The sequence below is a fragment of the Neophocaena asiaeorientalis genome, unplaced genomic scaffold, assembly GCF_003031525.2.
Source record: "Neophocaena asiaeorientalis asiaeorientalis breed wild unplaced genomic scaffold, Neophocaena_asiaeorientalis_V1.1 scaffold340, whole genome shotgun sequence".
NCBI classification, from domain to species: Eukaryota; Metazoa; Chordata; class Mammalia; order Artiodactyla; family Phocoenidae; genus Neophocaena; species Neophocaena asiaeorientalis.
In genome coordinates, this window is record NW_020172733.1 from 1,335,963 (window position 1) to 1,349,770 (window position 13,808).

The 13,808-nt window shown below is 37.0% G+C and overlaps 1 protein-coding gene across 4 annotated transcripts in view; it reads left to right on the plus strand.

Moving 5' to 3' along the window:
- Positions 1 to 13,808, plus strand: part of PDZRN4 (PDZ domain containing ring finger 4) — a 361,648-nt gene that overhangs the window by 327,029 nt on the left and 20,811 nt on the right. The window lies entirely within an intron of this gene.

Consider the following 13,808-nt stretch of genomic DNA (forward strand, 5'->3'; position numbering starts at 1 on the left):
CTAGCACAACATAACTGTCAAACACAGAAGTCTTACTTTCTGAGTCCTATTCTTTGAGTCTTTGTATCCTTTTTCACAGGGAGATTCATAAGCCTTCTTACAAATAGTTCCTAGCGGTTCATCTATACTAGTCTTCTAGACATGGCCAGATGCAAGGAAATCCTAATGCCTATAAACTGGAAATGTCCCTGTCTTCCATAATGACATGTAAGGCCAAGTATGATTTGTATTGAATTAGAGATGCAGAGACCACTGTGCACCCAGGGGGATGAAGAGTACTTCTGGGTGATAAAGAGACTGTGATACAGGTGTGGTTTGAAATGGATTCATTTATTTAGCAAACAGGCACAAGGATTTACTACTTGCAAGTTCCTACTATCAACACTGAGATACAAAGTTGAATACATTTCCTCCACCTTTTGGAAGTTCATAATTTATTAGATGTTAAATATAGGCAAAATTTTAATAGGGATAGTAAATGAAGTGTCATACATTTTGGTAAGGAGGAAGAAAATCTGACAGATCTGGGAAATGATTTCTACTCCAGTTTGGCCAGGTCATCAGATCTTTAAGCAGAAGAATAAGAGATGTTGTACAGATGTCATTTGGGATCAGATTACAGAGAGTCTGGAGAGTCAGTCTGAGAAATTTTGACTTAATTCAGTAATCAATGGGAACCATTAATGCTTTTGAGCATGAAATAATGTGTTAAAGACATATTAATAAGATTAATCAAGCAGTAATCTTCCAGATGATTCAAGGGGATTGAACAGGTGGAGAAGAAAAATTACAAGACTGAACCAGAGCAACAGCAAAGGGAGTAGGAAGAAAAGGAGAAAGGAGAATCATTTTATAGGCAATGTTCATTATCTGTAAAAGGCCACAGTTGGAGAATACAAGATAACAGTGAAGACCTAAATGGGGCTGACTGACACAATGGTAATGTCATTAAGCAAGTTGGGACAGAAGATCAGAATTGTGGAGGGTCGATAAGTCTGACATGTTCATGTAGATTTGGCCCTGCTACGAGCACAAAGAACTTCAGGCTCTAGAGCTCCATAAATGAAAACTTGGCTAAATTTGGGGCATTAAAAAACAACCAAGGGGCTTCCCTGGTGGCGCAGTGGTTGAGAGTCTGCCTGCTGATGCAGGGGACACGGGTTCATGCCCCGGTCCGGGAAGATCCTGTGCTCCGCAGCAGGAGAGGCCACAACAGTGAGAGGCCCACGTACCGCAAAAAAAAAAAAACAAAAAACAACCAAGGTTTAGTGTCTGTGTCTCTTTTAGATGAAGATAATGCCCATAGTACTGCCATTGAGCTTCTAACCCTCACACAGTGTTTCTTTGATGTTTATGTTTAGTTTCTTCTCACTTCACTGAATTGATCAAATTACTTTTTTTTCCTTGCTTTTTAATTAGTATTTTCTAGTAAATAAGATGATTGTGTAGAAAGGAAGGAATAGAGATCTGCCAGCTACCATGATGTACAGAGCACCCATTTGTTTTCAATGATTAATATTTGTTTTTTTAAAATAATGCTTATTTTTATGATTCTAGGTAAGTATATACTCACAGAAAATATGCTTGGAAATACAAGGATATATTAAAAAGAAAGGAATCATGATCATAATAACAGCAACTAGAGCTAACTACTCATATTTTCTTCCAGGAATTTTTATTTGAATATAAAACTAAGAAAACACACAAAAGGGAGACGGTTATGTTATATAAATTTGTGTCCTGCTTTAGTATTTATAATGATCATTTCCCGTGTTATGAAAGTTCTCCAGAGTCTTAATATTTGATCGTTCAGATATTCCCTTATTTATTTAAGAAGTCTCATATTGTGGACGTTGAGGACATTTATGATACTTTGCTATTATAAATTATGCGGTAGTGAACAGATGCTGATATACTTCAGGTTAATTTTGATGATCCACGTTTTTGTATGTAGTTACCAAATCAAGCTGTAGAATACATAATGCAATGATGGAAATTTTCAAGTGGTCAAAATATTCAGACTGATCTCATTAACAACAAATAGAGAAACATGTCTACGCTTCAAAGGCCCAAGGAAAAAGCAGTTCATAAAGCAGTCGGGCAAATAACCATAAAATAATTTAAATAAATAAATATGTAAAATAAATAAATAATTTAATCTGATCATTATTTATTTAATTGTCTATCCAATATAATAAATTACTACTACTTTAAATGCCACAAAATGGCATCATGGTTATACAAACATACAATTACACACTATACACTAGTCACTGGGGAAATTATACCATCTAGAATAAAAATTGATACATATATGTGAGAATATGTGCATTCTTATGAAACTTTACAAGTTCTGAAAAATCCATACCATTACTTATTTTCCATTTTTAAAAAATAGATCACACGATAATATGTGATAAACATTACAGGTCATTGTTAATTATGAATTGTATAGGTACAGACAAGGAGCTGTGACCAAACTTAGAAAATAGGTATACATGAAATTATACCTGGAAATAATGTTATGTACATTTTGTGAAAGCTGCTCCAATGTTTAAAATGCACATACCTCTCCCAATGAACTTTCTCCCTTCTAAGAATGGTTGTATTTCAAATGCATACATTGCTTCTTTTTTGAAGAAACTACAGTTGTTTTTAGTTAAAAATGTGAAAGTGAAATATTATATTTATTGCATTTTTTTAACATCTTTATTGCAGTATAATTGCTTTACAATGTTGTGTTAGTTTCTGCTGTATAACAAAGTGAATCAGCTATACCTACACATATATCACCATATTCCCTCCCTCTTGCATCTCCCTCCCACACTCCCTATCCCACCCCTCTAGATGGACACAAAGCACCGAGCTGATCTCCCTGTGCTATGCAGCTGCTTCCCACTAGCTATCTATTTTACGTTTGGTAGTGTATATATGTCCATGCCACTCTCTCACTTTGTCCCAGCTTACATTTCCCCCTCCCCGTGTCCTCAAGTCCATGCTCTATGTCTGCGTCTTTATTCCTGTCCTGCCCCTAGGTTCATTAGAACCTTTTTTATTTTTTTGGATTCCATATATATGTGTTAGCATACGGTATTTGTTTTTCTCTTTCTGACTTAGTTCACTCTGTATAACAGACTCTAGGCCCATCCACCTCACAAGAAATAGTTCAATTTCGTTTCTTTTTATGGATTAGTAATATTCCATTGTGTATATATGTCACATCTTCTTTATCCATTCATCCGTTGATGGACACTTAGGTTGCTTCCATGTTCTGGCTACTGTAAATAGAGCTGCAATGAACATTGTAGTACATGACTCTTTTTGAATTATGGTTTTCTCAGGGTAGATGCCCAGCAGTGGGATTGCTAAGTCATATGGTAGTTCTATTTTTAGGTTGTTTTTTTTAATTTTTTTAAATTTATTTATGGCTGTGTTGGGTCTTAGTTTCTGTGCAAGGGCTTTCTCTAGTTGCGGCAAGCGGGGGCCACTCTTCATCGCAGTGCACAGGCCTCTCACTATCGCTGCCTCTCTTGTTGCAGAGAACAGGCTCCAGATGCACAGGCTCAGTAATTGTGGCTCATGGGCCTAGTTGCTCCACGACATGTGGGATCTTCCCAGACCAGGGTTCGAACCCGTGTCCCCTGCATTGGCAGGCAGATTCTCAACCACTGTGCCACCAGGGAAGCCCCCTATTTTTAGTTTTTTAAGGAAACTCCATACTGTTCTCCATAGTGGCTGTATCAATTTACATTCCCACCAACAGTGCAAGAGGATTCCCTTTGCTCCACACCCTCTCCAGCATTTATTGTTTGTAGATTTTTTGATGATGTCCATTCTGACTGGTGTGAGGTGATACCTCATTGTGGTTTTGATTTGCATTTCTCTAATGATTAGTGATGTTGAGCATCCTTTCATGTGTTTGTTGGCAATCTGTATATCTTCTTTGGAGAAATGTCTATTTAGGTCTTCTGCCCATTTTTGATTGGGTTGTTTGTTTTTTTGATATTGAACTGCATGAGCTGCTTGTATATTTTGGAAATTAATCCTTTGTCCATTGCTTTATTCGCATTGCTTCTTGATTTAAGAAAAATAAATAACTCACCAACTATCTTGAGCTTTTGGAGAAAATGTAAAAATGTTGAATAAAATGCAAAGCTTTAACTTCCACACTTTTAACCTTTTGTTGTCTTTTGTAAGAGAAATGGTTTTAGGATTTGTTTTCCTTGGTTAGATCAGAAATATCTATGGCGGTAATGTGAACACATTTGATTATATGAAACTGCTACTTTACCAAACAAGAAAAAGAGCAGGGAAAAATTAATTTGGGAATAATTATTATAACTTTTATGTGATCTTGACAGGTTTAAAAGTCTTGTACCTTTTCCTGTTATGATGACCACAGGAAAAGCTCCCTGGCCCCGACTTTAAAATGGCTTAGAAGAAAACTCGCCATCATAGCCCAGTGCCTCATTAGAAAAGCCTGTATTTCCTGCTCCAATAACCAGTTGATGGAAATAAAGTTCATTTTGTCAACAGATTTATTTATTTCCCCTCTTCTTCTGCTTTGTTAATCTTCCTTTTATGTTTCCTTAATAACATAATGCTGGAAAAGTTCCTAAATGCTTTTCAAATAAAGAGAAGTTCTGAAAAGGATTGACAAATTTCTGTTGTGTCAACAGAGACACGGGCGTCTCCCAGTCTAGAATTCAATGTATAATATCTGAAATAGATAAATGTAGGCCCTCCTTTTCTCATTCATTAGATCAGGAGATATTCAGGTCTACTAATTGGTTTTAATGCATGTTATTAGAATTTTATTGCCAGTACAATAAAGATGCAGTGCATTTCATGTATCGTAACAGACTGGCCTTAAAAAATAACTAGGAGAGCTGGCTCCATAAAGAAGGGATAGAAAAGGAAAAATCTAGAATCTGTGCTTTCAGATGAGTTCTTTGAACACTTTGGATAATGGCCAGTGGCAAAACATAGAACCAACCAAATATGAAATAATGAATGAATTCAGGATCAGCCTGTTACCTACAAATAATTAATTCATTATTTGATCATATTTTCAACCAAGGTCTTAAATATTAGGTATAAAAATATAATAACACACACAAAAAAAATATAATAACATAAAAGACTTCTTCCTCTGATCCACTTCCAGGAACACAAATTTATTCTACGTAATGTTTTACAATGTAAAATCTTTGTAGTTTCTGTGTAAGTTTTACACCTAATTTCCCTACCTATGAAGAACACAGTGGGTTTGCACTATTTTTAGCAAAAAAAATTCCATTGCATATCAACGTATTGACCCAACATGGAGCATGATAAATGGAATATTATCTGATAAATTTAGATTACTATCTCCATTCAAGTTCAAAAAAGTAGTTTTTGCTATCATGCCCCAGATTCTTTCCTTTCTTTAACTTTGGTTCACAGTAAATCTACCATCTCTACTAAACTCTGGGCCCTTTGGAGCAGTCTTTTAGTTCTAGCCACCAAACATAAATATATTCCTTCTTGGGTTTATCTTAGACCACAGCCCTGTAGCTCTTCATTCTGCCTTCTTTGCCACTTTGTTCTTATCTATATATCCTACCTGTCAAGGGATAGGCAGTATATCAAATTCTGTGCCAAATATTTAACAGGGCTTCCAATATTCCAAAAGGTTAGCTTCCAAATGGCATTGTTTTCTCTTAGATAAAGCAGTGATAACTCTGTCACCCAGTGTTAATATTTATAACCTATTTCAGTTCTAGTCTACTCAATCCCCTTGTAGGTGCTCCTGAGGATCATTTTGCGAATGTGTAGATTTTACTTTTATTCCTCTACTATGCTCACTCTGCCACCCAGAGTAGCTATAGATTGTCTTATATTTAAGTAAAAGATATTTTTCTTTCTCAAGTAAATGTCTGCTCTTCAAAATGATTTTTTTTTTTACTTTAAAACAGCACCCCAAATAATAAATGGCATCTCTTTAGCTGATCTCCTTTATGGAAAACATGGCCAAGCTCAAAAGCATGACGGTGAATGGAACAAAGAATTACAATCACTGAATCAAGGATTACCATGGCACAAAGGGTCGCCCTGTCATTTTCGACTATTTACTCTTCAGAATGCACATGACCAATATCAAAGAAATGCTGTTAACTTTTTCTTTTGAAAAAGCTAGTTTCCGTAATTCAAAGAGAAGAGAGCTTACAAATGGCAGGAGTAGAGATACAATAAAGACAGCAGGACCAGGTGAAATGCAGTGCTATGAAAATGACAGTAGGTGTTTGAGCCTCTCAGAGAATGGACAATACTTTTATATAGAAGTTTAGTGTGTTATTTCTTCTTTTTAAGTCTGCTATAGACACAAAGGATTGAAAGAATAGTTAAAATAAGATGTCAACTCAAGCCCTTTTCTCCTTGAGTCCTGTGTCATCACCCTGATTCAGTTTGCCTTACAGCTAACATCACTTGCCAACCTTGTTCCTGCTTCCACACATTTCACCTAGGTAACCCACTTCCATCAGCTTCTCTCATTTCCTGCAGTGATTTTCCCATTCCCATCACACTCTCCTCCCTGCACACCCCAACTGACCATCCCAGGTGAGAATTACGTAAAGAATAATATAAGAACCAATGAGATAACAGTAAAAAAGAGCGATTGAATGAAAGTCAGGAGACTTGGCTTCTATCTTAGCTCTGCCACTAAATTACCAGGTAAATGTGGGAAAGTCATTTCTATTGATAAAAGTTGGAGGACAAGTTAAATTGTGTCTAAAATTTCCTTCCAAGTAATCCTATGAAGTAACTTATGATTATATTAATTTTCTTAAAATTTAATCAATATTAAAAATAAAATAGAAGAAATTTATGCTTCTGCCTCAGTTGAATACCAGAAAATCAAGTCCTTGCTTTCTCTCAGAAGTCCTAGTTTCATAACTCTTTGTAGTTTATAGAAGCTGGAATGCCCCAAATTTTGCATATTGATCTCCCTCTCCCTTTTCTGCCAGGACTTTGGTTATGAGATCTTTTAGACTTTGGTCCTAACTCACCTCTCTAGCATCATCTCTTAATACTCCCCTCAGCAACCCTTTGCTATAGCTGCAATGAACTTCTCACCCACTGCATGAAAGTAGCTTCCCTCTGGAGCTTTCCCTCTTTTGGTTCATCCCTTGACTCATCTATTTTCTACCATGTAGCCCATTGCACTTTTCTGAGTTCTTTAAGTGTTTAAGCCTCAGTCTAATAATGAGCTCTTAAATCATCGTTGGACTAGAAGAGTGTATAGAGTGAAAAAACAAGCTTTGGAGTAAAAGGAAAAAAAAAACAAACCTATATTCAATTTCTGACTCAGACAAATAGTTGCTAAGTAACTTTAGGTAAATTACTTAATGCTGGTCCTGAATTGTTTTATCTATAAAATGAAATTTATATTATCTACCAAAATTTGGGACTCTGATCCAAAAAACAGAAGACACAAAACAAATACTTATGGAGAAAAGGAAGATGTATTGACTCTCTGAATTGAAAATTCCAGAAGTTTACTATTTCAGGTATAACTTGATGCAGGGGCTCAAACGATGCCACTAAATTTTAGTCTGTCTCCAGCTTTTGACTTTTATCTCCTCTTTGTTGCATTTACCCCCAGGCTCTATATATTGTGAGAAGATGAAGATTTGAGCTGCTCCTATAGTCTTGCAGGTTCAAGTACAACAGGGAAGGCAAGTGTTCTTTTCCCAATAGTTTCAACAAAACTCTCAGGCCTGATATTTATGGGCTTGAACCATATCAAATATCCATCCTTGAAATGATCACTACAGCTAAGGAAATAAAATACACTCATTGGCTGATATCTAGGTCACATGACTGCCCCTAAAGCTGAAATCAGTGTTGAACAGACATATAGACAAGGAAAGAAGAAGGTGTGATTCTGTGCAAGAAATTTAGGGTCATGCTTTCAAAAAGAGAGAATGAACGCTGGTTAGACCGCAAATAACTGTGATACACTATATTAGTCTGTCATATTTTTATAAAACTAAATGTGACAGTATTCCCAAAACATTTATCACAACGGTTGGTACCTAAAAGTTTCCAGTGCTAAATGAGGGCCTTGGCACATAGCAGGTGCTAAGAAAGTGTCAGGTGAATAAAGTGAATAAAAACTAAACGTGCTAGAAGAATTCTTAGAATGAGTATTTTATAGTTAATTTTGCTTGATTTTTCTAGTTCACTGTGATTAATTATCTTGTTGGCAGAAATTATAAGAGAGTCAGTCACATTTATTGTTCGAACAGCTTTCTGAATCTATTCCACTTAATCTAATACGATTATACTGAGGTACAAACATAGCCAAAGCAATTATAGCCTAAATCCAACTTCACTATAGTAGTTAACTCATCCAGCAGATGCCTGGGGGGCTTCTCATAAATCCCCAGATTCTGCTGGTATTAGGAATGTAAAGAAGATGACATGGCACTGTCCTCAAGAGCTGAGTTTCCTTCTTTCATATCTAAGGCTTGTGGGATATAATAAACATAACAGAAAATATCCACTTAAAGAATAGTAAAGGAAACCAACAATAAAAATAAGCAACTTAATAAAATACAAATTTGCTAATAAAAAAGAATAAATAATCATAGTTGTCAAGAAGTTACTAAGCATTGGTGAAATTTCTATAGAAAATTTTGGAGACCCTGCTTCAGAAAGAGTGATGGAGAGGGATACTATCCAGGATATTATTTAAGCTGAAAACTGAAAAATGAGAAAGAGCTGTAACTGGAACCAGAGCAAGGAGCTGTTGAGAATTCAGGATGAGTCCTTTAGTTAGGCCTTGAATTGCAGCTCTGCTTCTGACTTGCTGTGTGACTCTGGGCAAGTTACTTATCTCTACGCCTCATTTTCTTCATCAATAAAATAGAAATAATAGTAACGTTGTTTAAGGACTTATATGACACGGTTTACATTCAAGCTCCTACCTTCTCTTGCATGAACTGGTAACATTCCCAACTTGTCTCTCCATCTCTTAACCCCTCCAACTCACCCACCATGCTACTGCTGAAGCCATTTTCCAAACTGCAAATCAGACTATGTTATTTCCCTTTCGGTGAGTCTTCTTTACTTTTTTACAGAGTCCCAATTATTCAGTATAGTGCAGTCATTCTTCTATGATCTTGCCACTTCTCCAGTTTTATTCTTCATCATGCTCACTCACCCAATCCAATCTTCAACCCTTAGCTTCACACACATTAACTACTTAAGGCTCCTCTAACATGATACGTTGTTCCCTATATCTGTGCCTTTGCACGGTCAGTGTTCTCTGCTCAGAAATTTGGCCTTGGTAAGCACCAAGTCAATTCCATTATGTCTTCCAAGGCATTTTTATTTGATTCTTCCAGTAGCCCTCAACCTAGAGCTGACCATCATCTTTGTGGGGTTTCCTCCCTCCCCATCCCATATGGATGATATTTTTCCTTTGTGTGTGTGTGTGTCTGGCAATGGGAATTATCTCATAGGGAAAGAGAAACTGATAATGCAGGAGAAAGAGAAGGAATAATTCCAGGAGGAAAAAAAATTGAAAAGAAAAAAAAGGAATGGTTTACCAAGTGGAAGCATTGGCCTTTGATAGAATTGGTGATCTTTCTTCCACTGTAACAGAATTATTGCCGACAGGGTGGATACAGATAAACTTAGATTAATATGCTGAGTAGAGGGAAGATACAGTGGTTTCCATTTCATGGCTTCTTTTTTCTCCAAGTGTGGAATAGAATGATTGGCTACAAGTGAAGAGAGAGAAGGCACCCTAGCAGAGTTGCAGAGAAAAAGGGTGTGAAATACTCATCTGGGAGAGCGGAAAGTTGAGGTGATAAGAATGTCTTAGCATCCAATGAGTTCTGAGGGGAGGTCATCAACTGAGAGTGGGCAGGTTGTGTCGGAAAATTGAGGAAAGTGGAGCAGCTTGACGAGGGAAGCATGTGTAATTGTCAGGCAGTGTTGATGGCCCATCTGAGGTTTGTGGGAATGAGTTTACAGTGAAAGCAGTCCATGTAGTTAGCATGGCTGTGCCTTTTCCTCCAAGACCATATACAGCTGCTTAGGTGGGAACACAAGGAAGTGAATAGTTGGGCTTAGCAGTGATTGACCTTTGCTGGGTGATACGGTGAAGGCAGAGAACAGCAAGGACGTGGATTTTTATGAGTATCGTGACTAACTGCAGCTCCAAGCTGGGCAAGGAGAGAGGGGAGGGTGTGAGGGAATTATTGATAGTGAAAAGTGGAAGGGTCAATAGGTTCAGGGTCCAGTGAGAGAGCACAAATGGTGGAGTGGGAATGGAAGCTTATCAGAGCATGGACTGCTTAAAGCAGATGTTTTAGAAGTAAAGCAACTATGGAAATGACATTTTGTGAGTAGTCTTTTCTGTACATTGCTATGATATGTTGAATTATATTGATGTAGACCCGCCCACAACTAACATATAAAGCACAAAATCTGGACACAGATGACTGTGGATGTTTAGCAGTGCCATTCGTAAGCTACTAAATGATCATTTTATGTTTTGTTCAAATCTCGAGTCAACTGTGAAAAACCCTGAATTTCTGTATTCTTACAAAGATAAACCACATGATCCTAATACTTAAAAACAAGTGCAGCTTTCTCAAAAGATACAATATCAAAATAGGAAGGAAGACAAAAACATGTCTGATGCAAACAGCACGTTTTTCTGGTTTCCTGCTCTGCCTTTGCTCTTTGGTATAGACAGAGCAGGACTGAGTGAAAGCCCATTAAAGGGCAGGTACCCATGCTGCTGGCCTGATTCTCTAGTTGACACAGCAGAAGTAACGATACAAAATACAAACCACTTGTCACACTCACCTTGATTTTAAGTTTCCCATTTCTATTCCTGACATGGACTCTTAATTACTGGCCTCGTGAATCCATTCCCTTCCCCAGTTAAAAGTATAAACAAAATTAACATCTTTTTCTTTGTTAGGCTGTAAAATTGATGACATTCCCACAAACCTCAAATGGGTAATTTAAGACTTCCTAAGGCAATTCAGAGTCCACAGTGAGAAGCAGACAACCTGGATCTAGAAAAATGTGGCAGTTTTATTTCTCAAAGGATTCAGAAAGAGAAAGTCGCTAAGAATAGGATAGGATTAAACACTGCCTGTATTTCACAACAATATCATTGAAAAGGGAAAGTGGTTGAGTGAGGAGGTGAGGTTAGGGGTGTTAGTATAAAGACAGGACCACGTGCTTTCGCTTTTACCCTAATGTCTCTATAAAATGTAATTTATTTACTAGTTGCAGCAACTTGTTTTGAATGTTTGGAGTTGGGGTGTCCGAGTCTGAAATGTTGTAGTCATAGCAATTTGGGTATTCCAGGAGTTTTGTCGTTTATTTTTTACTGAGTTTTATACCTGATTTCCACTATCCAGAAGAGAGTGAATTGAAGCAATATTTTCACAGTAGAGTATCTAGGCTTCTCTTAGCTGTGAGGGTTAAAGTTTTCATATTTCCTACTTAATTCATTTTTAATAAAGGTTTTGTTGGAACAACTAAGCATGGTATTTCATTAGTTACTAATCCACATTACAAAATTTAAGACAATGATATATGATTAATACTAAGCTTGTGTAGTAATGGCTATGTTGTCTGATGAATAAAAACCAAAAAACAAATAAAATTAAAAGAAAGATATGGACACAATAGACCCCTCTCTCGGGATTGTCAGTTGATATCAGTGACCATCTTGTTTAGCCCTGGTTTTCATTCTGACTTGCGTAGACTGATTGCCTCTGAATTTTCTCACTCATGCCATGGGCCTTAAGAGCTCTTTAGAGCGTGGAAACAATTTGCTTAAAAAACCATTGCAGGCAGCTTCAAGCCTCAGTTCTTCTTCCAGCAAGAGAATTCCATCTAAAAAGCAAAAGTGTGTTTTTTTTTCTTTTTAGGTTCCTTGTTCCACCTTAGACCCAAACATAAAAAATATATAAAATATTCACAGCACTGTAGTGCAACCAGTTTATGTAAAATCCCATTCTTTCTATAATTTGAAGGATATTTCACAGCAAACTTTACTAATTTTAATCTCCTACTCTACCCTCAATCTCAATAATCAGTTCCTCACAGGATTAGATACTGTGATTTGATTTTTCTAAGGGACTGTACATATTCCCAGAACATAGCATCTTAAAGCACATTAAGCCAAAATGAATGTGGTTTCATTGGGTATATGAAGTGATTCTTCCACTGCAGTCACAAATGACTTATGGATGGTTAGCAGTGCCATCCATGCGGGCTTGCCTTTGATTTGTAGATACCCAAGAATTGTCTCCACAGAGAAAATGTACAGAGGTAGCATTTCACTTTTATGTTTTTCATCAAACAGCTTCCTCGTGACAGAGGGAAAGGTATGAGAGTTGTTAGGGAAAACATTCTCTATTACCAGAAGGTTATTTCTTCAGAAGTCAGAGGCTTGTGTGCACTTGTGTGAAGGGAATACTAAGTTAAACCTGGGCTAGAGGATTCTTTTCAGATAAGTAGCCTTTACAAAGCCTCCTTTACCTCATACAAACAAAATTGTCAACAGGAAGCTGCTTATAAGTTATTTTGTCATAGAATTAAAAAAACTTTGATTCTAAAATGTATGCTTTTGTGTACCAATATGAAATCTGTAGTATCTGAAACATTCTCAGCCAAAGAAAGAATTGCAAGTCCGCACTTGGGGCTGGTGCTCGGTGGTTTGTGGGATCCGAGAAATCTCACTTGCGCCTCCTCTGGAGCCTGGATCTTACTTCCATAAGTTCAGTCCTTTGAATTAAGGCTTGTAATAAAAATTGTATTTTCAATCTTTATTGGTGTGAACCACACCCTGGATGGGGCCACATTTTAAATAATTACTAATGATGATCCCTTTAAGAAACATTTATTTATCAATTATCTTTATATCTCAAGAGCTACTTGTGAGAGAATGGAAGACCCCACCAAATACCAGGTTTTTCTAGGAGATAATTAGGATGGCAAGCCTGAAATCCCAATGGCTTCCTAGGTAGGCAGCCTTAGGAACTCCAGGAAGCAAAAGAAATAGTAGGAGGATGCCCAATATCTTAAAAGGGGGAGGGGGTGATGTTGAAAACAAAGATGCTGTGGGTAACTTTGAGACCGGCTTCACAGTTTTGCTTAGGTTCAATAAGATGACAAGATTGAAGAGTTATTTTGACCTCAAGATCTCAGATTTCTGTTTCCCCGTGATTCTTGGTGATATTGGTGTTGTATGGGTGGTTCTACCCTTTTTATTTTAATAGATTGGTTCCGTTTTACCACAAAATATTTAGATATGCATCTTCTAAACAAACACGAAACCATAGTACAGCATGGAGAGTGTAGAGAAAACACTCACAAAAGGAATGCTTCCCCCTGGAAACAACTTCCCACAGGATGGGGTGTTTTCTCCGGTGTTATTGGAAGAACATCGAAAGTCAACGGATTTCAGCTCCGAATACAGCTCATTTGCTTTAATTTAAAGGTCTCACTTTCAATTTTGTATGGGATGTTTAGGTTTCCTTGTAGGCCTCTTAGGAATCACAAGCTTCTTTACTCCTTAACTGTATACTTCATTGCTATAATCGAAGCTCTTTTGTTGCTATAATTCCTTCCTAATGCTACAGTTTTAGTCAAGTATTCTTTCCCTCTAGAGGCATTAATTGTTGCCAATTTTGAAAATGCCCTTGATTGGTGTATACTTTTTGCTTCTGGTGCCAAAACATGTCACTGTTTGCTATTCTTCCTCTAGGTGAAAAGACTTTTTTTCT